This window comes from Podarcis liolepis (genome assembly GCF_965112155.1).
Source record: "Podarcis liolepis genome assembly, chromosome: Z".
Lineage (NCBI taxonomy): Eukaryota > Metazoa > Chordata > Lepidosauria > Squamata > Lacertidae > Podarcis > Podarcis liolepis.
The window spans coordinates 35,837,020-35,861,436 of NC_139570.1; the positions used below are offsets into that span (position 1 = coordinate 35,837,020).

The following is a 24,417-nucleotide window of genomic DNA, read 5'->3' on the forward strand; positions in this document are numbered from 1 at the left end:
GTCCTACCCGCCCCACCTTCAACCCATGATATGAGCATTTGTCTCTGCTAGTAATGAATTGTGACGTTCTTCGTTGAAAAGTGGATTGACAGTGTTGGGATGTCCGTGTTCCTCCTCCCTTTCATAAATTTAAAAGGATGTCCTTGAAAAGGCAAAATTACAAGCAGATCAAGAATGACATCCAAACTCAGCCGCAATGTTTGTTCAGGGCTTTGGTAAAGCAGAAACCCCATCACATGCAATCATTTCAGTTACAAACCCTCCAACATTTCTCCAGTTGAAAGAGGGATATCCTATTCCATACCCTCCAACGTTTCCCTGATGAGAATAGGGATGTCCTAAGCAAAAAAAAAAAAAAAAAAAGGACATTGTGGGATCAAATCAGAAAACAGGATGGCTTCTGAAAATCCAGGACTGTCCCTGGGAAATAGGGGCACTTGGAGGGTCTTGCCTCCCCATTCTGAAGGAGGAGCTAGAGTGGTCCAACTTTAGTGGGGAGGCTGTTGTCAAGGCAACCATGACTCACCCAGCCCAGCCTATGTGACATCACTCATTGCTGGTTTCAAAGGCACCAACTGCAACTGATCAGCAGTTGGCAGTGAGGAGCAGAGTGAAAGAGTTGGCAGTGAGTCTGAAGCCCTGGCCCCCAAGGCAATGACCAGGTCCATTGCTGCGGCCCTCCTCTGCCTCATCCGGACTTCCCTGAGGTGGGCTGGGCAGAGGGAGGGGCTGGTCCAAGGTCACCCTGTGAACCTGGTGGTGGAGGGGTGTCTTGAACCCAGGGCTCCAGTTTCTCAACTTCTCCCCATTCTCTCCTAGCTTCAAGAGGCTGTGAGAGCTGCTGCAAGAGGAACAAGGTCCAACCCATGGTCTCCAAGAAAGATCCCTGTGGGTCGCCAGGGGGTGGAAACAGGAGAGTCTGGGGGCCCAGGTGAGCAATTGTTCTGTTGCTGAGAGGAAGACGATTGCGAGGCCTGTAAGACTCTGATGATAATGGAGTCTGGAGGAGACTGACCTCTGCTTCGAGGAAACTTGGAGGAAGGCAGAGGTGGTTGGTTTGTATTTTACTTTATTTCTGACGTTTTCCCCTTTGTTTCACCTGCAGAGTTGCCAGCCCAGGACCCCCCGTTGGAGCTCCACTCTTTGAGGAGGTTCACGGTGGAGCCCTTGGGAAGATGATCTTCATGTGGCAGGGCGAACTTGGGAAGGGTACCTCAGCCTCCACCATCTTTGGCATTTAAAGCCAAGCTCTGGGAGCCAGGGGGGGGGGGCAGTCCTTGGATAGGACATGCCAACATGCCCCCCAAGGGCACCCTGGGGGCCAGAGAGACAGCCTCTGGCACCCACAGGTTCACCTCTCACCCCCACCAAAATCAGGCTTGAAAGAAGCATCTTTTGGTAGCCAACAGAATAGGGGCAGTTTGGGCTTGGGAGGGTGGGGTGTGGCACCTCCAGGGGTTTCCCATCCCTTAAGTGGCCATTCTCTCCTTTCCCTTTCCCTTCCACCCAGACGGAGTCCTCATCAAGGCTCTGAGCCTGGCCTTGGCTGGGGAGGGCGGGGTATAAATAAAAATTACTATTATTATTATTATCATCATCATCATCAAAGACCTTGAGACAGGGGAGAGGGAGATCTTGCCAAGTTAAGTCCGGCCAAAAAGAATGACAACCATGGGCATAGCCAGGATTTTGGTTAGGGGGGGGCTTTCATTTTGGGGGCAGAACCTCAGTTTGCTATGTATTTTTATTGGTTTTTATTGATGGGGGGCAGCTTCCCCTCCCTGCCCCTATGGCTATGCCTATGGTGACAAGAGACTTCCCAAGCAAGTTCAGATACAAGAATAAGATGGGGGAAAGCTCTTCTCTTTCAGCTCAAACCAGGGACCTCTCCCTGCAAATGGCACATGGTTGCTATTTGACATCACAATGAATATATTTTGTACACATAGGGGTGCCTCCCCACCATGCCAGGTTCCTGAGACCCACAGGCATATCTGGCAGGACGGCGCCAAACAAAGGGTCCTGGACCAAAGTATTTTCTGAAATCTTTTTGATAACTGGGCCAACAATTCACCCTTCCCCTTGTCTGGCTCTTTTGAATTTGTATGTTTGGATCGAGACCTTAATAACAAGAAACTGATTTTGTATCTGTTGACACTGGCTGGGACCACAACTGCCAAATTTTGGAAGACCTCAGCAGGGCAGATTCCTCGCTCCTTCCCAAAGATGAGACTGTCAAGGCCTTTCTTCCGTGGAAATTGGCAACTGGTGTCCCTGGGACCCAACTGCCCTCCTGAGACAAATCAGCTTGTCTAAGCCACAAACATGTCTTGAGGAAATGGATTTCTTGGAGTCCCCCTCCTCCCTCCTCCCTCCTCCCTCCTCCCTCCTCCCTCCTCCCTCCTCCCTCCTCCCTCCTCCCTCCTCCCTCCAAAGCCCAACTGCCTTTAACTGTCACACACACACTGTCCCAACTGTCACCTGCCTATCACACTCCCCTCAGCCAATCAGCACGCAGCACACCCCAAGGTTCCATCCTCCTCTCACGGCCCACCCACTGCTCTCACTTTACCTTATATCCCACAAATGTTTCTCTACACAACATTTTACCACATGTCCCTTAATATACAAACCTACACAGGTCAGTTAACAATGACAAACACCACACACACACACACACACACACACACACCTGAACGATTTCGGTCTGGCACCTCCTCTTTCCTTTGAGGTTTTTAAGCCAAGGATGGATGGCCATCTGTCGGGGATTCTTCTGGTGGGATTCCTGCATCGCAGGGGGTGTACTAGATGTCCCTTGCAGGTCCCTTGCAGGTCTATAATTCTGTGATCATGGATGCATAGAGACATTTGCAGAAGGGGGTGAGCCGGAGGAAGTGGGGCAAGCTGAGAAGCCCCCTTGCAAGGGTTTGGGAGATGGCAGAAAGCAAGGAGGGTGGAAGGAAGGTAAACCAGGCAAGGGGAATCCTCTCTGGATTAAAAGGAGAACCATGCAGGGAACAGCTCAGTCCAAGAATTGCCTGGCTCTGTGCAGGTCTGGAGCCATTGTGAGCCTAGCAGGGGTTGACTTCCCCAAATATCCTCTGTTTATCGGTCACAAAGAACGGCAGTGCCCAGACCTGGAGACTCTGTGGCTTATTGAGTCTGGGGTGGGGGACCTCAGGGACCCAAATGCACCCCTTGGGCTTCTCTGCCTGGTCCCCAATTCTCCCATTCACTGGGAGTTGCTGTCCTTGACTCGGACAATGCCTCTTGCTGGCCTGCGTGGAGAATCGAGAGTATGCAGGGGGTATGCATACACCCATTGTCCCACCCACTTTGCCTCTGGCTCTACCCATTGCTAGCATGTGGCTCCCAGAAGGTTTTGCAGACAGGAAAGCGGCCCTCAGCTGCAAAATGTCCCCCACATCCCTGTCCCATGACATCCTTTCCCATCCCTTTCTCAGAGTCACCTCACACCACTCCTGATTTTTCAGTATCTCATTGTTGGTGAGGAATCTTCAGAGGCCACTCTGCAAGCAGGAACAGACTCGTACAGTCCAGCATTTTTCTGATGAAAATAGAGATGTCCTATTCTGTTGTTGTTGTTGTTGTTCCCTGTCCATTTGACTGGGTTGCCCCAGGCACTCTGGGTGGCTTCCAATATAAAGAAAGACATAATAAAACATTAAACTTTTTAAAAAACCTTCCCTATACAGGGCTGCATTCAGATGGCTTTGGGGGGGGGCATAACTCCATACCCTCCAATATTTCTCCAATGAAAATAGGGGTATCCTAAGGAAAAGCAGGACTTTCCAGGATCTAATAAAAAACTGGGATGATTGGGAAATAGGAAAATATGGATGCTGCCAGAAATCACTCCAGGTGACTCAAGTAAGTAAGCAAGCAAAGCTGAACGGAACAATGAGGGAATGCCTAACAGATCCTCACTGCCTCCTGGCTTGCTTTGGCCCTGGTGTTTTGGATGCTTCCAAAAATACCCTTCAAATCAGCTCCTTGGATATAGGAGAGAGCGTTGGCCTGTCCTGAGGCCTCGGAGCTGCCCACCAGGTGCTTTCTCAGATGAAAATAGGGACATCCTATTCAATAATAAAGGGACGTGGGTGGCGCTGTGGGTTAAACCACAGAGCCTAGGACTTGCCGATCAGAAGGTCAGTGGTTTGAATCCCTGTGACGGGGTGAGCTCCTGTTGCTTGGTCCCAGCTCCTGCCAACCTAGGGGTTAAAAAGCACGTCAAAGTGCAAGTAGATAAATAGGTACCGCTCCAGCAGGAAGGTAAACGTTGTTTCCATGCGCTGCTCTGGTTCGACAGAAGCGGCTTAGTCATGCTGGCCACATGACCTGGAAACTGCACGCCAGCTCCCTCGGCCAATAAAGCGAGATGAGCGCTGCAACCCCAGAGTCGGTCACAAGTGGACCTAATGGTCAGGGGTCTCTTTACCTTTATTCAATAATAAGAATAATAATTTTACTGTTTGTACCCTGCCCATCTGACTGGGTTGCCCCAGCCACTCTGCGTGGCTTCTAACATCTTTAAAAATATAATAAAACATTTAAAAACTTCCCTATATGCGGTTGCCTTCAGATGTCTTCTAAAGACTGTATAGTGTTTTATCTCCTTGGCTGGGAGGTTGCGAAACTCCATACCTCCAGCATTTTGCCTATTAAAATACGAATATCTTATTTCATATGTTCCAGCATTTCTCCAGTGAAAATAGGGACATCCTATTCCATACCCCCCCCCCAGCATTTCTCTGATGAAAATAGTAACGTCCTATAATTACAAACTTCTCGTATTTCTCTGCCTCCTATGTTCTTTTTTCTTATTCTTCTTGTTTAGAAATGGGTTTCTTTTGAAGATTGGAGGGGAAACAATCTGATTTTTGTTGGCCAAATCAGATTGACAATGGGAATATTTCTTTCTCTCTTTTGATATTTCTCTGCTTGAAAAGAAATGTCCACAGATCGATGGATGTCCCATTTTGTGCAGCACTGGTGAGGATGAAAAAAGTTTTCCTGCCTTTCAAATAACAAAACGGTGTAACACTAGAAACAAGGCTCCCATTACTTTGATGGTTAAAAAACAGACTCTGGGAACAAGCTCACCCCCCACCCCTTTCTGATATTTTGCAAACTTGGTCCAAAGGGCAGATATCACTGGATGGCAAAGTTCTGGAGGGCTCAGAATATAGGCTTTTTGGTCTTTTATTGCAGCACATATAAACTGTACCACAAAACCTCCAAAATGAAGTTTTAAATGGATGGACGGTTGTAGCATCTACTGGGCTTGCCTCTTTACAGTATTTTTACTGCTGGTCCTTAAAACCCCACAAACATCATCAAAGCAACATTTTACCTTCCAGCTGACATAAAGAGAGTTGTTTTCTTGCAAGGAGTCAACGGGAAGCGATGTTGCAAGGGAAACTGGCTCACAGCTGGTGTTCTGAGAATGTGGTCTACCCACCCAAAGGAATCCAAAGCTTAGCCCAGTATTATCAACACTGACAGGCAGCTGCCTTATACCAAGACAAGTGATCCATCTAGCTCAGTGTTGTCAACACTGACTAGCAGAAGCTCTCCGGGGTTTCAGAAAAGGATCTTTCTCAGCCATGCCTGGAGGATGCCAGAAATTGATCCAGGGACTTTTTGCCTGCAAAGCAGAAGCTCTATCACTGAGCTACAGCCATTCTTTAATTACATTAGAGGAAGGAGGCCTTCTGAGCTGGATCCAGTGTCAGCAGCACTGGGATGGCCTGTTAATAAATTCGTTGGATTCTGCTTTACACTGAGTGAGATTGTTGGCCTGCCTAGCTCAGTATTGCCTGCACTGGCTGGCAGTGGCTCTCCAGGATTTCAGACAAGAAATCCTAGCCCTACAGAGAAGCTGGAGATAGAATCTGGAAGTATTTGGTGAGCTTACAACTCACCTCCCAGCTAGGAATAACACTGAGCTGAGGTTACCAGTTGCCCTGGAGATGCAGAACCAAAGTCTAGGGTGGCCACACCCCTCATCTAGAGCATGAGCCTTACTAGGTTGCATCATCATGTGGGATGCTGTACTTGAGGTGCAGGTTAAGAGAGACAGTGTGGTATAGCAGTTAGATTTCTGGACTAGGACCTGAGAGACCAGGGTTCATAACTCAGTCATGAAGCTCACTGGGTGACCTTGGGCCATTCACTGCTCCTCAGCTAACCTACTGGTATCTCACAGAGTTGTTGTGAGGTTAAAAGGGGCAGGGGAGGAAACTATATAGAGTTCTTATTAATTATATTTTTATGTCACCTTTCCTCCAAGGAGTTGAAGGTGGAATATTGATGATGATGATGATGATGAGCCTAAGAAAAGGCACAGAAGCCCATGGCCACACACACCACTTATCACCAGATCTCCATTTTGTCCTTATTAAATCTATGACATGCTTGGGAAAATAGTGCTAATAATTCAGCTCCCTGCTAAAGGATCTTTGAAGCCAGGAGCTTATTAAAGCAACAAGACTTAGCATTTCAGTGGCACCTTTTCCTCAAAGAAATCAAAGCCCTTTGCAAACATTACTTAACTAAAATGAACAGCACCTCTGGGATATGTTGTTATTCTATTATAATACTAATATCGGAGGAAGGTGCAATGAGATCCAAGGAAGACAAGGCAAATTTTCTTAATGTAAAGTCCTTTATCTCTCCCCCCCCCCACACACCTCTTAATAAATGTCTGTGCATCTCACGGCCTTGTTTCCTTCAGATTTTTAATTCAAGATGCACGCAGAAACTTTTAATGTGCACAGTGTTTTACATATTTTGCTCTGCTCATATTTTGCATTACCCCTGTGGAGCGTTGTTGAAACACTCCTGACAACACACAAACCCGACATCCCACATCTTCAACTGATGGGATTCAAGATTATGGAAGTTTTCTTTTGTTGGGGGCGGTGGAAGATTTGCTTTAAAAAGAAAGAAAAGAAAATGAACCATTTCTTTCAAGCTGAAACAAATAAAGATTCTGTAATTTGCCTCCTCTACCAGATGTTCTGCTTGAGATCCAAATTTGGATTTGGAATGTGAAAGTTTAGTTTTAGACCATGTGTGTGGAACCTGTGGCCCTCAAGAAATTACTGAACTATCACCCCCCTACAATTGGCTGTCCTGGCCGGGGCTGATGGGAGTTGGAGTCAGACAACATCTTCAGGCCCACAAGTTTCCATCTGCTTATATAAGAAAGGGTGCTCCCCTCTCATGAATGAATGCCTCTTCTAAATAGGAGCGTTCTTGCACCTCTTGCCTGCAGTAGGGAATGCACTGTGTGGAGAAATCTTTGTATCTGTCCACCAACATTCAGCTTCATTGGATATCCATGAGTTCTAGTGTTATGGAAAGAAAACTTTTATCTACTTTCTCTATGTATTGCATAACTACATGGACTTCTATCATGTCATCTCTTCCTGGCCTTTTCTGTCAACAGTTGCTGCACTTTTTCCTCATGGGGAGTTGCAAACTGCAAGCAGGACGTGAGCACAAGAGCAATCTCCTTTCCTGGCAGGGCCAGCCCAAGACACTTTGGCACCTGAGGCAAACCACAAAATGGCTGCCCCTCCCCACCAAGGAGGAAGAGGTGAGTGAAGAAGTACAAGGGAGGAATAAAGGTCTATATCAGGAACAAGGGCAGGCATCAAATCAACCTTACCCAGTGGTTAAAGTGGGAATCAAAGACCATTATGGGGGGGGAGCCCACAATGAGTCACACCTGGTAGGTGCAGAGCCCCCCAGAGGGCAGCCTCTGCCATTTCCTCCCTAGGTGTGGGAAGAGACCAAGTATTCACCAAGAAGCCACTGCAGAAGCAGAATTGGGGGGTTGCCAAGGAGGTGGCAAATTTGGTTTCCAGGGAGTGTGCCACAGCTGTTTTTGCCACTGCGGCTGCAGCAGGCAAAGCATTCCTTGAAGACTGGATATGCTGCGTCTGTGAATCCTGCTGCCTGAGGCAGTCACCTCATCTTTTCTCGTGTGCAGGCAGACTTTGCATCCTGGCACAGGCATGCCTAGTTGCAGATATACAGGGACATGGGTGCATCTGCAAGCAGGCCGACCACTTCCAGGGAAATGAACACCCCCCTTTCCACCCCTAAGCTGGTCAGGGCTGGAGCTAGGTTTTCCCTTTCCCGCCCCTGCAGCCAGGGCGGCACCTGACTTAGTAGACTGCAGTATGTTGTAAACATAACTTTTATATCCATTGGGAAACAGACAAAAAATTGTGTGACTTTCTTTATTGTGATACTCTTCTTTATTGCAGCGGTCCGGAACTGAACCTGCAATATCTCTGAGGTGTGCCTGTGTTCAGAAGCATTACTGCCTCCGACCATGGAGGCAGACCATAGTTACAGTGGCTCATAGCCATTGACAGCCTTCTCCACAGATTTGTCCATCTAGGAAGCCCCAGACACAGCAGCCTTTCATCGTAGGAGAGTTTTCTGAGCAGCTCCTGGAAAGCTTCCCTTGAGAGAAGGCAGCTTTTCAATCCCCAGATGAAGAGGGAGGGAGGGAAATTCAAGCTCTTTTATTTCCATATTTATTTATTTATTTATTTATTTATTTATTTGGCAAGCACAGGGGAAAGTGAAAATGTGAAGGGTAAAATAAAGCTTGGCACCATAACTTTCTCTCTCCCACTCCCGACATCCTTCTCCGTTGCTCCCCTCCCCTGCCTCCAGCCCACACAGCACTTCATTTGCGGCTTCTGTGGTGGCAGAGAGCAAACCCGGCTCCACCGGGGGAGGGAGAGACGCCTGTCTCGGAGCTGTCAGGCTGGGTTATCACCTTGACGCTTTAATCGAAGAATCAGACTTTCATTTGGAGGATTTGATTCTGCAAAGCGGGCCCTGACTCTGACTTTCAATGAGCACACGTGGGAGGGGAAAGCTTGATGTGGTTTCACACTTCCCCACACTGGGCCAGCTAACCGGTTAGACAGGGGAGTTGCATTTGCCTCAGGCGGCAGATGCATTCCCCCAGGGTCTCCCCTAAGCCAACCTGCTCTGCCCCTCATAAGAAGGATGGAGGGTAAGACTATCAATGGCTACATTCAGGACAGATAAAAGAAAGGACTTCTTCACATGATGCATAGTTAACAGTGGAACTCACTCCCAAAGGAGGCAGTGATGACCACCAACCTAGATGGTTTAAAAAGAGGACTAGACAAATTCATGGAGGATGGTGGCTATCAGTGGCTACCAGCCATGATGGCTGTGATCTGCCTCCACAATTGGAGGCAGCAATGCTTCTGAATACCAGCTGCTGGAAAGCACAGAATGGGAGAGTGTGCTTGAATCCTGCTTGTAGGCATCTAGTTAGCCACTGTGAGAACAAGAAAATGACTTGGTGGGCCATTGGCCTGATCCAGGAGGCTCTTATGTTCCTAAGAGCCCTAATGGATCAGGCCAACAGCCCGTCTAACCCAGCACCCTATTCTCACAGTGGTCACCATATGCCTCTGGAAAGCCAGCAAGCAACTGAGTGCAATAGCATTATCACTATTGTCTAACTTTGCCAATTTATCCAATTATATTACAGTGGTACCTTGGGTTAAGAACTTAATTCGTTCTGGAGGTCCGTTCTTAACCTGAAACTGTTCTTAACCCGAGGTACCACTTTAGCTAATGGGGCCTCCCGCTGCCGCCATGTGATTTCTGTTCTCATCCTGAGGTAAAGTTCTTAACCAGAGGTACTACTTCTGGGTTAGCGGAGTCTATAACCTGAAGCGTCTGTAACCTGAAGCATCTGTAACTCGAGGTACCACTGTATTGTGCATGGAATTATATACCATGAATGGAAAGCAGATGCTGTACCATTGAGCCATAGACCTTCCCTCAGATATAACTGCATGACTCATGCAGCCTGCCCTGAGCCCCCTAAGCTAGTGTACTGCCCTCATGAGAGCACTGTCCCATCATCAGTGCTGAAGTAAAATTCAGCCAGCAATTTAGTCTACATTTGTATGCAGAATGGCAGAAGCGGGACATCTCAAGTTCCACTCAGAGTAGACCTATGGAAATGAATGGATCTAACATACTCACATTCATTATTTTTAATAGGACTAGCATTAGATAAACCCCCTTGTCCTTGGCCTCAAGCAACAGACTTCATCTAGCACCAGGCCTGCATCTGATAGCCACATAGTTTATTATTATATCAAAATAGATCTATTAAAATACAGGTGATAAAAGCAGCAAAGCACCATTAAAACCCATTTCCTTGAAAAAGAAGTTCCCAAGAAACTTGTTGGAATAAAATAGTCTTTACCTGCCAGCAGAAGGACAACAATGGGGAAGCCAGTCTGGCCTCTCTAGGCAATAGAGTAGTATTTGGGGGGGGGGCAACAGGGGTGGTTGCTCATGGTGCAAAATTGTTAGGTGAACAAAATTTCAGCACCTGGTGCTGCCTCAATACAGCTGTGCATGTCCATTATTGGGCTCCGTTGAAAATGGCTTCTCCATGTGAACCAGGAAATGACTTCTCCAGACAACAAAACAACTCTTCTTTTCTTATCTCTGCAGCTGCAATCTCCTGGGTGATGCAAACACCCATTAGGCAGTTGAATGTGCATGCATACTCCCTTCTACCCACCCCTTTGCATGGCCCTGGGTGCTGGCAACCCACGCTACACCACTGTCAGTAGGAAGGGAGTCCCACAGTCTGGGAGCTACCACAAATAAGGCCCTCTCCTGCGTTCCCAACCAAGACTGCCTGTGAGGGTGGTGGGACTGAGTGAAGGGCCTCCCCTGAAGATCTCAGAGCCAGTGCAGGTTGGGGGGGCGGGGGTTATACAGTTATTCAGATAGGCATGGTGGGTTTAACTCGTTATTGATAAAGGTGTACAGTATTGATCAATAATTCCCCCTGCTTTGAAAAACTGCAAGTTAAAACTAGCTTATTCTTCTTCCTTAACTCTTGTGTTCTGGGATTGTTGTGGTTTCTTCTTACTTTCCTTCTCTCTACAGACACACACACACACACACACACACACACACACACACACGCCTTCCTGCAGCCCGATTTTCAATGATGCATTGGCTGGTTATCTGCCACTATACTTAAGAGACAGTCGGAGAATCCAGGAGAGTCAAAACTGTTCACCCCTGATCTAAAGAACACACAAGTGGGGAAAATCTTGTCTGAATATTATTATTTTTTATTCCTTCCCCTTTTGCCACTTGTGCTCTGACCCAGCCAGGAAGAAGTTCCTCTATGGGGAACTGAGGCATTTCACAGCTTGCATCAGTGCACCCTTGTTCTCCAGCTCATACTTTTCCTCATTTTATCCTTTCCCCCTCCCCTCCCACTCCGCGCCATCGCACTGCTCCAACTGCTGACTGTGGTGAAATCCCTGCGGTTAATTGGATCAGGGTCAGTGTTTTCCAGAGGAATATTAAGTCGGGTCCACAGCTTCAGCCTGGAGCCATGCAGAAACTTTGCAGTATGTGGCCCTGGAAGCTATCACACCACCAGATACACACAGGTCCAAACCAAGCTTTTATTCCATGCAAGATTTAGAAAAAGGTGCATGGCAGAGTTGCAAACCCTAATCAGCATCATCACTGATATCTGCAACAGGGTAAAAATAATAAAACACCAGACAACTCCCACCTGATGGCCTGATAATGATCAACGTTGGGAAAACAGAGATATGTTTTAACGCTGGCGGCACCAATGTTGCATAATGTTCTTCCTGCTGGAATGTGAGCGGCCCCATTCCTTCCACCAGCTGTTGAGGACACACCTGTTTAGAAAAGCGTTCCACTGGATCTCCTGGCCTGAACCTCCTGTTTTAACTGCTGTTTTGCTTGTTAATGGACATAAAGAGTATAAGAAGAGCCTCATGGCTGGATCTAGCCCAACATCCTGTTCTCACAGTGGCCGGCCGGATGTCTGCTTTAGTGGGCTTGTTTTATGACACATTTCAATAGGTTGGTGTTTCTTTTAACGTTTGGATTAAATTGTCCTATTGTGCATTTTAATTAATTAATTGCTACAATGCACTCTGTGTGGAGATTACCGTGCATTTGATCTGGAAGCTGCAGAATCATCTGGTCAGTGCAGAACGCTGCACCACAATTGTTGACAGGAGCGAGGCCTTGTCAGCACGCACCACCCATGCTCAGAGATCTGCACTGGTTGCTGATTTACTACTGGGCCAAGTTCAAGGTGTTAGTATTAGTATATAAAGTCCTTAACAGCTTGGGTCCAGCTTACCTGTGAGATCATTTTACCCCCACATGTGCCTGCTTCCGTCAGCTGAATTGGCACTACCACCACACATGCCACATAATACCCATTCTGCATTTGTAAGAAATGGGGTTTTTTTAGTGGGGCAGCACCTACCCTTTGGAACTCCCTGCCTATTGACATCAGGTAGACACCTCCACTGTACTCTTTTCAGCACCTGCTAAGAACATTTTTGTTTAGACAAGCCTACCGAGATACGTTTCTGGCATTTCCATGCGCTGCTCTGGTTCGCCAGAAGCGGCTTAGTCATGCTGGCCACATGACCCGGAAGCTGTACACCGGCTCCCTCAGCCAATAAAGCGAGATGAGCGGCGCAACCCCAGAGTCAGCCACGACTGGACCTAATGGCCAGGGGTCCCTTTACCTTTACCTTACCAAGATATGTAGAAAGCTGATGTGTGATTTAATCTTTTCTGATTTTTTAACTATTTAAAATCTGTTTTTGCTGGTGTTTTTATTGCTTTATTGTGCCTGCCTGTTATCAATAGGCAGGGAGTTCTATGGTGTAGGTGCTGCCACACTAAAAGACTGATTACTTACAAACTTGGAAACAAGGATTATGTGGCACCTGTAACAGGGTCAGTTCTGAAGATCGAAGCAGTTACATGGGCATGTGTGGGGTAAGGCAATCTTGCAAAGTAAACTGTCCCCCAGGTGTTATGGGCTAGTATGTCATTGCTTACTATAATTCCCAGGGAAATTACTTTGTGAAAAGGGGTGGGGTGGGGAATAGGTATCTCCATAAGAATACGGTAGCAATGAAGTGATCAAATTTAGAGGGAGCTGGTTGGTGCAATAATGTGATGGAAATAATTGAAGTTGGTTGTAGCAATATTGGGAAGGAGTTAGGGAGAAGCTTGGCAGTGCAATAACAGGATGGAACTTGCAGGGAGATGTGTGTGAGACAGAGAGAGAGAATATAAAGTGCAGTCATTCTTTTTCTTTTCTTTTTTGTCCTAACCCCCGCACCCCCAATCAACTGGATTTTCCCTCCGCTTTGCTCAAACTGAGCTGCCAATCCAACAGGTGTATGTTGAATTACTTAATGGGGAGGGGCAGAGGGTAATTGAATGGTGACAGGAGAGATAATTTAACTAATGACTTGTAATGGGATACAGAGCCTTTCACCTTTAGTTTATCGGTTTGACTCTTTCCTAGGCTGATGGGAGCCATCTGTTTACATCGAAGGCCTGCTCAAGTAGATGCCTGTGTTCATTGATCTGTCAACAGCCATGGGTGGGGGTCCTATCAGAAGTGGCTCTACTACAGGATGGTGGGGGACAAGCTCAGATGGCTGCATCCACTGGTGGTGGTTGGGGGCATCAAGGGCAGTAGAGTGGCAGGTGGACAGGTTAGGCTCCCATTGAAATGAACAGGAGCTCTCAGTGAGAGCCATAGAATATAACTCCTGGGTGTATTGTTCCTAATTTTAGAAGTCGAGGGTGACAGGAATCCATCTGGGAGGGGAACAGGGGGTCTCCAAGCAACTCTCGACACCCTTAACAAACTACAGTTCTCAGGATTCTCTGGAGGGGGTCTGTGTGCTTTAAATGTATGGTCCAAACGTAACCTCAGCCTGTGTCCTGCAAAATCTGGTGATGGTATCTCAGGTGATGGTCAAGACTTTTCTCTAACTTAAGATATGCAGATGTTATTCTAATCCATGTCCTACTGTGGGGTGATTTGTAAAAGGGTGGCCTCCACCCACATACAGACCTTACACAGAGACAGGCAAATCAGAGGAAGGAAACCTCAAGTCAAGGCAGGAAGCAGATCCTTGGGCCATATGCCAAGCATCACAACAATTCCCTTCCTACCCTCATGGCATTGCAGGGGGTTGGACTAGATGGCCCTTAAGGCCCCTTCCACAATGATAAAATTCTACAATTTTAAAACTCCACAATTATAAAGATTCTATTATTCATCCTAGGGGTCAGCCAGTCCCAATTCCACCCTTAAGCTATCAGATCAGAGGATGTCAGGATGAGTCTTGTTAGCAGTTGAGGTTGCCTCAGATTACATTAGCAAGCCCATTAAGGGGTCAGGAGGGACCCCAGCTGGACAATTTAAGGGAGGTTTCTCCATAGCAGGGTGACAGTGTTGACTGTATCATGTAGGAAGTGTCAGGTTGAGCAGCCAGCTGGCTCAGTACTTAGAAAAGTTTGCTTGAGGTAGAGTCAGCCTCATCCGGTTCATCCCAGTATGGTCTGGGGGATTGTGCAGGCTCTAAAGCTCTGCCTGAACCTGCTGGTACCAGCAGTTCAGATCTGCCTTTGGGAGATATTCAGTTCAGGGGTGACAAAAGGAAGGGATTAGCCCAGGAAGCTGTTTTATCCTGAGTCAGACTGCTGGTCCAGCTAGCTCAGGATTGTCTGAGGTTGAGGATAGAGGAAATGGTGATTCTTCCTGAAGTTGTTAGACTCCAGCTTCCATAAGCCCCAGCCACCATTGCCAGTAGTCGACAATTATGGGAGTTGTGGCACAACAGCATCAATAATCTACCCAGCCCTGCACCACACTGACAGGCAGCTGCTCCCCAGGTTTTCCAGCATGGATCCATCCCAGCACTAAATGGAGATGGGCCTAGGATAGGCTTTGAGAGGGCACTCCCTCCTGCCACCGGGAGGCAGCCATTCCTTCAGGCTGCCCTTATGGGAGAAAAGGGGAGCTAGCCTTGTTCCACCAGCTATGCCAAACGACCAGCTCTTTCAGGCACCACCTCCTACAGAACTGTTTAATTTTAGTTTGTTTGTTTGCTAATTTTCTTCATCTGAGGATCACAGGGCATTTTACAATCTAAAATCACAAAGATACATAACATAGTCACAAACAGGCACACACACACATACCACACACTTTCGAAAAGGTCATAGATTGTTTAATTCGCCAAAGGCCTGGAAGAAGAGGAATGTTTTTGCATGGCACCTAAAGATATGTTGTGAAGAAATGAACTGAAGGGGTTCTAGCAACAAGGTAAAATGTAAGATGGGATTGATAATAGATAAGCTAAATTGGATATGAATTTGCTGAACCAATTTTTAAAAGGGATACAAAAAAGGGAGGCGTGAGGAAGTCAGGAAAATAAGTTAACTAAAGATGAGAAATCAAAAAAAGAGGGAGTTTTGTTTTCTTTTATATGTGTTTTTTCTTTTTCTTTTTTGTGTTTAATGTTTGTATTTTGTAATTTTGTATTTTTCTGTTTTTGTATTTTTCTGAACTTTTCTATTGATAAAACTTAATAAAAGATTATAAAAAAATAAATAAAGATATGTTGTGAAGGTACTGGGCAGGCCTCCATGGGAAGAGCATTCCACAGACAGGGAGCCACTGCAGAAAAGGCCCATTCCCATGTTGCCACCCTCTGGACTTCTTGCAGAGGAGGCACACAAAGAAGGGCCTCAGAAGATGATTGCAGTCCAGGTCGGTTCATATGGGAAAAGGTGGACTTGAGGTATTGTAGTCCTGAGCCATTTAAGGCTTTATAGGTCAAAAGCAGCACTTTGAATTGGGCCCGGAAATTAATTTTCAGTCAGGCCAGGAATGGAATTATATGTTCAAATCATCTTGCTCTGGTTAACAACCTGACTAGCAAATTCTGCACCAGCTGAAGTTCTTGAACCATCTTCAGTGGCAGCACAATGCACAACGTGTTGCAGTAATCTAACCTAGAGGTTACCAGAGCATAGGAAACAGAAATTAGGCTATCCCTGCCCAGATAGGGGCACAGCTTGACCACGAGCCAAAGCTGATGGAAGCCACTCCACGCCACTGAGGTCAACTGAGTCTCAAGTGACAACAATGAATCCAGAAGGACCCTCAAGCTGCTTACCTGCTCCTTCAGAGGGAGTGTAACCCCATCAAAAGCAGGCAACCTCCCACTTGTTTGGAGGTTCTAGCAGGGGAGCGCAGCTTTCGTACACCCTTGACCAAAGAACGGTACACTCCTTCTATCTGGGATGGTCGTCCTCTTCCACTGAGCGCGCAGCTTTGGGAGGGATGCACATGGAGGAAGGGGACACCCGCCTAGCCAGCCAGATCAGCCAAATCAACCCTGGCGATCAATGGGGTGACAGATGTCGCAACCAGATCGCCCTCACTCCCAAAGAAACACCCTCTGAAAATGACCATCCAGGTATGTCATCTATAACTTGGACAACTGCTCCAATACCAGCTGGTCAGTAGAATAACTATTATTATTATTATTATTATTATTATTATTATTATGTGACATACATAGTTCTTCTCCTCCCTGTTTAGGTTAGCCTGGAAGACCCCTGGGTTACCTTGGGCCGGGGTGTGGCTTTGAACCCTGGTCATCCAAGTCTGAGTCCCACACTTAACCACTACACCTAGAGCTTGCTTTCCCTCTCCTCCCTCCATGTCCCTTTTTCACTTGTGTGTCATGTCTTTTAGATTGTAAGCCAGCAGACAGAGAACTCTCTTGATTTAGTTGATTGTGCATAAGCTACTCCAGGAGCCTTTTTGGCTGAAGCACAGAGTGCAAATAAAATAAACAACAACAACTCATGGTAGTTGAGGGGCACTAGGACCTGGAACATTCATAGACTGAGTCCTTCAACAGCAGTAAAAGCAGAGATTCAGGAATCAGACCTGCTCCCTTGTCATTCCCAAAAAGGGCCCTCCAACCTGGATCCTCTACTGAATCAGCACTATGAACAGCTCCCGTGTCTGACTCTCTCATTAGGCAACACGTGGAGGTGTTGTCTCAGCAAAGAACTGGAGCCACCTTGCCTTATAAAGGTAGGCAAGAAGTGCTTTGTTGCAAGATACTTGGGGGGGGGCAGTCATGTGATTTAAATATATAGTGCGTATGCCGCCCAAGTTTCCATCAGATGGTCTTTACCTGCATGCCTGCTCAGCCACCTCTCTCTTCCGCCTTCCCTAGGTCTGCTTATCAACTCACCACCAGCCTCCTGCCTGCCTGGCCACAGAGTAAGCCATTCTCTGCTTACAGTAAGAGGAAAAGCTTCCCTACAATCCTCTTGGAGAGAAGCAGGATTGCTTAGCTTGCTTGTCTAGTGGATTATTTTGTTGTTTGTTGGTTTGCAAACCACTTGGCAGAAAACAACATGCCAAATATTTCTTTCTTTTTAACACACACACGTATCAAGCTGGGTTTTCATAAAATGATACAGTTTAGGTGAACAGAGCAAGCCATCATGCCTGGTGCCCATTGGGACTGGTAGGGCTGAAAGCCAGGAGCCCAACTGTAGGTGGTAGCAGAGCCAACTTCAGGCAGAGCCGACTATTTCTAGTTTTGTCCCCATCCTCCTCCTCTTCCCTGGTGAGTTCTACAAGGGACAACGCTGAGACTATGGAGGGACCTGGCAGGCAGGGCCACCCCCTGGACTGGGCGCACATTGAAGCAGTGCCCCATTCATTCTAATGGACCAGATTCCACCAACTAAGGAAGCTTACAATCCACCACACCCATGGGAAAAAATTATTTGTAATCACTAAAACAGCCCCCCTCCTTTCCCCTTTCCCACTACTTTCCCCTTTGGCTAAAACCCACCTGCCAAGCCTTAGAAAACCCACTTTAAAACCTTGATCTCACATGCTTTCCCTTTAAGAGCTGGGAAGGCGGCCCAGCCGAGCAGAAAATGGCAAGCAGTGTGTAAATAACGCCTTGAGATTCTCTCTCTTTTTCTTTTTCATATGGGTTTATTTTGTAAACCTGAACTTTACAAATGTCAGGGAATAAGCAAATGCGAGGCCAGGGAATAACTAAATCTCTATTAGAATTCCTTGCGATAACATCCCTTCATATTCTGTCTCGGTCTCGGCATGTTACAGATAATCCTAGCTTAGGCAGAGGAGATCTCAGGTACCATTGAATGGGAGAGGTATTTAATTAGCTCTGTCATAAACAAACCTGCCACAATCCCACATGATGCAATGAGGGGAGGGGTGAGGAAACCGTAAAACTGGTGCAACTCAGGGACTGATTGACGTGGAGCCAAGAGACTAGTCCCTTGCATGATTATTTGTTGTTGGTTTATCTGCAGTTTTCATGTGGCTCCACCTATTCACACCACCTATTCCAGAATGACTGGTTGGTTGCATTTATATCTCACTTTTCTTCCAAGGAGTTCAATGTGACATACACAGTTCTCCTCCTGCCCATTTTATCCTCACAACAACCCTGTGAAGCAGGTTGAGAGTCTGTGAGTGGCCCAAGGTCACCCAGTGAGCTTCATAGCCGAGTGGGGATTTGAACCTGTATTCTGTCAGCCTCTTGTATACCAGGAAATCGTACACCAGAAACCATGGCTAGGACTCCTCCAAGGAAGTGGCACTGAGTTTGGGATGGGCACCTGAGAAATTGCTCACAAACACGGAAGATTCAGGAAGAGGACTAGACAAATGGGGACAAAGCTAGAATGAGTTGCCTCTGCCTCTCGCTGGCTCTGGCACCACCTGCTGTTGGACTCTCTGCCTGTGATCCTACCATTCCCATTTGGCACCAGCCACCATAGCCACTGAGTTAAATGAGGCTTCCTCCCAATGCAAAGTAGTGAAATCTTGTTCATTCTGCCTGCTGCTCCTTTTTATACATGCATGCATTAATCAAATATTTGTTCTATATTTATTGCATTTATATGCCACCTTTTTCTCCTCATTTAACCTTCACAACAACCCTGTGAGGTAGGTCAGCCTGAGAGGCAGAGCCTGGCCCAAAGCTCTCTGGCGCCACCTACTGCTGGGCATCCCGCCTTCAGCCCCAGCAGTTCCCGTGGCTATTTTCCACCACCACTGGGAGATACTGAATTAGATCAGGACAGGCTAAGGGCCTACCCTACTAGGTGCTCAGCAGGAAACACACACACACAAAATCCATCCCTGAGATACAGCAAGCATAGTTGCTGACCAGGGTTGTAAGCACTTTGGACACCACGGGAAGGCCTCCCCGCTCCACAGGGTACAGTCCCTAAAAACCTTCTGCTCTTTGCGAATGTGCCCTTCCTTGTCACCCTCTTCAGAGCCTTGCACTTGAAAGGAAGAGGGGGGGGTAAATTAAAGGTAAGAAAAACTTTTCTAGCCTTTGCTGCAATGCTCTGAGCCGTGCAAAAGCTGGGCTGGTTTTGCAGCAGACAATAGCCTTGGGCCTCAGCTGTCCCCCTGAGGTTCCTGATGCTTTGAACAAGGCAAGGCCTGGCTCTCCGCAGAGCCAGAATAATTTGTGGTTCCTTCAGACTCTTGGCAGTCTCCTTGGAGTTCTGGGGTCAGTGCAGATCTGGGAAGTAAACAAGGTGGGTGAGGGGCAAATACAGGGCAGCTTTCTTGTGGGGGGGGGGGAGGAGTTAGACCTCTGGGCTTTTAACCAGATAGCACATTATGTATTGAAACAATGGATTAAAACATTAGTACCACCACCACTACTACTACCACCACCACCACTACTACTACACACAAACACCTTTTTAAAAGGCACTGGAAAATGCCAAACAAAAACTTTTAAGTCACAAGGGTCACTATGCAGGCAGAGCATAGATACCCTCTAACATTTCTCTGATGAAAATAGGGACGTCCCATTCCATAATGATAATTTTGCCATTTATACCCCTCACATCTTACTTAGTTGCCCCAGCCACTCTGGGCAGCTTCCAACATATATTAAAACATTGAACTTAAAAAAACAACAAAACTCTTCCCTATATAGGATTGCCTTCAGATGGCTCAGGGGTCAGATAACTCCATACCCTCCAACATTTCTCCAATGAAAATAGGGACATCCTAAGGAAAAGTGGGACATTCCAGGATCAAATTAGGACAGCTTCTCTAAATCAGGGACATCCCTGGAGGGTCTAGCAGAGGTGGGCAGCCTCAGTTCCAGGGGCCAAATGTAGCCTTTCAGGCAACTCTGTTTGGCCCTTGGGAATCTTCCTGAGTTACATTCCTCTGCCCACTCCAGCCACACACCCTTTCCCCAGATAATGGAAATGCAACAGCAGAGATCATGCCATGTAGAAGTGAAGGGTTAATTCTATTAGGGTTACAAGCAAGAAGCCCAAAGGAAGACAAGTGGAGATTTTGCTGAGCAGCAAACAGCCTGCTGTTTGCTGAGGTAGCACCTGTCCTGATTGGCTGGGTAGTTCTGAGGGAGTTCTCCTGCCCTCTGTATGCTTGAATGAATGTCTCCCTTCTATGTACAAGGGCTGAACTGAGACAGAACCCCTCTGTTTTATCTCCCCTCAAGTTATATGCTGCTTTTGTTCAATTTCCTCAGTAAAGTGTTACCAGCATTTCTCTTCTAAGAGGCCATACCCCTTACTGGCTCTGCTTCATACCACCCTCAGGCATTTTTTGCCTGGGTGGGATGTGCCCTTCAACTCTGATCACACCTCTTGCTTTCCTGAATGGAAAGAAGAGGCATGATGTAGAAGCTAGCTTTCTGTGTAAAGTTTAAACTTACATGTTGCTCTGCCCGATTTAGCCTCTGGCCCTGCCCACCATTGGCATGTGACCCCCAGAAGGCCACCCAGCTTCAATTGATGTCAGGTGAGGGAAAATTCCTGCTTGAGACTCTCAGTCAGTCGGAGTGGGATATATTGGATTGCATGCACCAGCGGTTTTGGCTGAATGTAAAGTTCCATCTGCATAGCTTATGAGGATGGGATACAGTTCAGCGGTGGTGAGGCTTTAATTAATTTAGTGGCACGTCTGTGCTGCCCAATAGCCAGTCTCCTCTGGGCGAGTTCATAAAACGGTGTTAAAATAAAATAAAACCCTGGAATGCAAGAATATACCCAATAAACCATAACGTAAAAATATAAAGCAAATTAAAACAGCAGCAGAATAAAGCCAACATTCTTGCAGATCTGTTGTCCACCAGATCTGCCTCTGGGGTTGCAGCTGCACCACCCAGTTAAAGCACCTGTAAAGTACATGACTGCCCCCTACAAAGAATCCTAGGAACTGCAGTTTACCCCTCAAGGAGCTACAACGCCCAGCACCCTTAACTAACTACACTTCCCAAGATTCTTTTAACACACAATTCATTTAGCACACATTGAAAGCATCTGGCTTCCCCCAAATAATCTTGGGAGATGTAGTCAGTTAAGGGTGGTGGGAATTGCAGCTGGATGATGAGAGGCATAAATTACACTCCCCATGATTCTTGGGGGGGGGGAGAGACACACAAGTTTTCAGTATGCATTAACTGTATAGTGTAGATGTGACCCAGGTCAGAAAATTTCTCCATCTAACTTACTATTTGGAGAGGCAGTGTGGTGCAGTGGTTATTGTGTTGGAGTAGGTCCAGGACATGGGAGAGACCAGGGTTTGAATCTCCACTTGGCCAGGAAGCCCACTGGGTGAGCTTGGGTCATAGTTACTGCCTCTCAGCCTACCCTACCTCACAGGGTTGTTGTAGGGATTAAATGAGGAGGAGGAGAACCATGTGTGGCATTCATATGGAGCTCCCAGTTGTCTCATGGACTATTGACCCGTACACCACTAATCTGCTGCCACCAACCAGGTCCTCCCCAGTAAAATCACTTCAGCCTCAGTCACGTTCTCAATTAATAAAGAAGAGTGTATTTTATTTCAGACACAAACAAACTTTTCCGGCATTCCAAACGTTGTTACTCTTTACTTTCTTAGTCTTATTTTCCTCTCTCTATCTCTTCCACCTCCCCTCACTCAAGAACCCACTGTTCTAACTGTCTCTCTATTACCAACTGCCTACCAACTGCTTCTCCAACCACCTTTCCCAACCAGCCAACCCACTAAAACCAACCAACTACCCACCAACAGCTCCCAACAACAACTACTCAAACCTCGGGCTAAGCCCTTTTATACACAGGTAGGCTCTGCCTCCGGCTTTCCTATTGGTCTATATTTTTAACCCTATCTCTCCCCCCCATTTTCTAAATGAACGGGCAAACGCCACACCATGTAAGCCGCTTTGAGCTCCTTGGAGAAAAAGGTGGAATATAAATGCAGTTCACAAGTGATGTCTAGTCCAGAGGCGCAGCCTTTCCCAACCCAGGGGCCATATTTAGGAGTAACCTCCTGGGGGTTCTTCAATTTGTTCAGCAGGAGACGTTCCAGCCAAAGTCAGAGGTTACTAAAAAAACACCTGTCTATTCGGCATCCAGACAAGAAAGAGGCATAATCCAAGTTCAAGGACACATTCCAGCCAGGGAAGAGCACTCAAGGAGGTTGTGACATTCAGTGAGCCTGAGTGTTGGAAGATTCAGGACAGATAAAAGGAGATACGGTGGCCATTTCCAAATATCTCAAGGGCTGTCACATGAAAGTTGGAGCAAACTTTTTTTCCCCTGCTATGGAGGGGAGGACCCAAACCAACGGCATCAAGTTGCTAGAAAGGAGATTCCAACTAAACATCAGGAAGAACTTTATGCTGGTAAGAGCTGTTCGACAGTGGAAAGGACTCTCTCAGAGGGTGGTGTTGCAGTAATCCAGTCTTGAACCATGCGTTAACTACTGTGGCCAGGCTTTCCCAGTCCAGAAATGCAAAGCAAATTTCCTTAAAGCAATGTATTCTGGTGTGTTATTTTCACAATGTATTTTTAAGAATACTATATCCCAGGGTATCCATTTTTGCGCCTTGCCAAAACTGCATTGCAAAACTGGGGTTATGTTTCAGTTTGAGGATCACTTTGGAAAACTGCGATGAGATAAGCTGGTCTTTAAATTATATTCTGGCCCTCTCCCTGATTTCCTACCTTCAGCATCCACATCTCCTAGGTCTTTGTATGTCTGCTCTGAATATCATTGGTGGTTTTTCAACTTGGCAACTCTGCTTTGCAGCTGAGGGTGTTTTTAACACGGGAGAACAGCCCAACCAATCAAGATGGAGATAAAAACAACAGCAGCAACCAAGTCTGATTAATCCAGCACTGGGATTTCTAGGCTTAATCACATTTGAAGCCAGAAAGGGCAGCTGTCGAGTCTGGAATCAGATCAAAGGTTCCTGGTGCCATTCAAATGAGAAGTGCCTTTTTCCTAACAACTGCATTTGACCTTAGCGTTTTGCTTTCATGGGAACCTTCCTCAAACAGGGAAACAGGAAGATGCCTTATACCGGGTCAGACCATTGGTCCATCTAGGTCATTGTTGTCTACACTGACTGGCAGAGGCTATCCAGAGTTTCAAGGCAGGGGACATTCCCAGCTCTACCTGGAGACAGAACCTGAGCTCTTCTGGATGCCAAGCAGGCACTCTGCCATGGAGCTACAGCCAGTCCCCTAAAAATAAAGTAAGATGCTAGTCCTCGTGGTTATGGGAAAAGGGCTGAGTTAAACAGGAACAAAACACTCTGTTATACTCAGTCAGGGCAACAGTCCATCTGCACTCAGCCAGCCACCATCCAGTCCAGATGGGGTCCCTTCTCAGTCTCAGTGTTGCTCTTACAGAATGCAATAGGGAGAAGGATGGGGATAAAACTAATTGGCTCTGCCTGTTGGTGTCTCTGACGCCCCCTACTGTTGGGCTCCCTGCCTTCCGCCCCACCATTCCCACCACTGGGAGAGATTCTGTGAATGAGATTACATTGGGATAGGCTAAGAGTAGGATTAGGGACGCAGGTGGCACTGTGGTCTAAACCACAGAGCCTAGGGCTTGCTGATCGGAAGGTCAGCAGTTTGAATCCCCGTGATTCGGGAGAGCTCCCATTGTTTGGTCCCTGCTCCTGCCCACTTAGCAGTTTGAAAACACGTCAAAGTGCAAGTGAATAAATAGGTACCGCTCCGGCGGGAAGGTAAACGTTTCCGTGCGCTGCTCTGGTTCACCAGAAGCGGCTTAGTCATGCTGGCCACATGACCCGGAAGCTGTACGCTGGCTCCCTCGGCCTGTAAAGCGAGATGAGCGCTGCAACTCCAGAGTCGTTCGGGACTAGACCTAAGGGGGGGGTCCCTTTACCTTTAAGAGTAGGATTAAGTGTGCAGCAGGAAACAGAATCCCATGTTACATGAAGATCACTGGATGTGGCCTTAGACAAGTCACTGCCTCTCATGCTAAGCTACCTCACAGGGTTGTTGTGGGGGGTTAAATGGTGAGGAGAATCATGAACACCACCTTGAGTGCCATGGAGAGAAGGGGTGGGATAAAAATGCAATCAATCAAAAGAAATCAAACCC

At 47.0% G+C, this 24,417-nt stretch overlaps 1 long non-coding RNA gene across 1 annotated transcript in view; it reads left to right on the top strand.

Annotated features, from left to right (window-relative positions):
• Positions 1–555: 555 nt before the first annotated feature.
• Positions 556–24,417, top strand: part of LOC310698338 — a 31,574-nt gene continuing 7,712 nt past the window's right edge. The window contains exons 1-6 of the long non-coding RNA XR_014521406.1: positions 556–707; positions 820–1,048; positions 4,859–5,013; positions 6,314–7,624; positions 8,301–11,970; positions 16,703–17,050. This is a non-coding gene — a long non-coding RNA (uncharacterized lncRNA). The remainder of the gene's footprint in view (positions 708–819; positions 1,049–4,858; positions 5,014–6,313; positions 7,625–8,300; positions 11,971–16,702; positions 17,051–24,417) is intronic.